The sequence below is a fragment of the Nannospalax galili genome, unplaced genomic scaffold (assembly GCF_000622305.1).
Source record: "Nannospalax galili isolate Female #2095 unplaced genomic scaffold, S.galili_v1.0 scaffold384, whole genome shotgun sequence".
NCBI lineage: Eukaryota > Metazoa > Chordata > Mammalia > Rodentia > Spalacidae > Nannospalax > Nannospalax galili.
The window spans coordinates 2250276-2250820 of NW_008352648.1; the positions used below are offsets into that span (position 1 = coordinate 2250276).

A 545-nucleotide genomic window follows, 5' to 3' on the forward strand; every position below is an offset into this window, starting at 1 on the left:
ACACTTTGGGCTTCTGATGCCCTTAAGTCAGCAGGCTAAGAAAGGAATAACAGTATTAGGAGGGGTGATTGACCCAGACTACCAGGGGGAAATTGGACTTGTTCTCCACAATGGAGGTAATGAAGATTATATCTGGAAGGCAGGAGATTCCTTAGGACGACTTTTGGTGTTACCGTGTCCTGTGATTAAGGTCAATGGGAAACTGCAACAACTCAATTCAGACAGGACAACAAATGGCCCAGACCCCTCAGGGATGAAAGTATGGGTCAGTCCTCCTGGGAAAGAGCCAAGACCTGCAGAGATGCTTGCTCATGGTGGAGGAAATACAGAATGGGTAGTAGAGGAAGGTAGTTACAAATACTGACTTGAGCCACGTTGGTCGACCAGTTGCAGAAATGTGGATTGTAATTGACGTGAGTATTCTTGTCCTCTTTAGTTAAGAATAGGCTCATGCATATATACACATATGTTAAGCAGATACTTGAGTTATTCTTTTCTTGAATGAATGTGTAATTGATACAAATGTTAAGTGGTTAAGTGTTGTG

General features: G+C 42.8%; 1 protein-coding gene across 13 annotated transcripts in view; it reads left to right on the forward strand.

The window, feature by feature from the left end:
* Hectd2 (HECT domain E3 ubiquitin protein ligase 2) overlaps nt 1–545 on the forward strand; it is a 406920-nt gene that overhangs the window by 365305 nt on the left and 41070 nt on the right. Inside the window, exon 1 of one of the 13 annotated variants that reach the window (XM_029554344.1) lies at nt 280–413. The exons of the other annotated variants lie outside the window; for them this stretch is intronic. The gene's annotated coding sequence lies outside the window, so the exon portion shown is untranslated. Of the gene's footprint in view, nt 1–279; nt 414–545 lie in introns of those variants that run through there. 13 annotated transcript variants of the gene reach the window in all.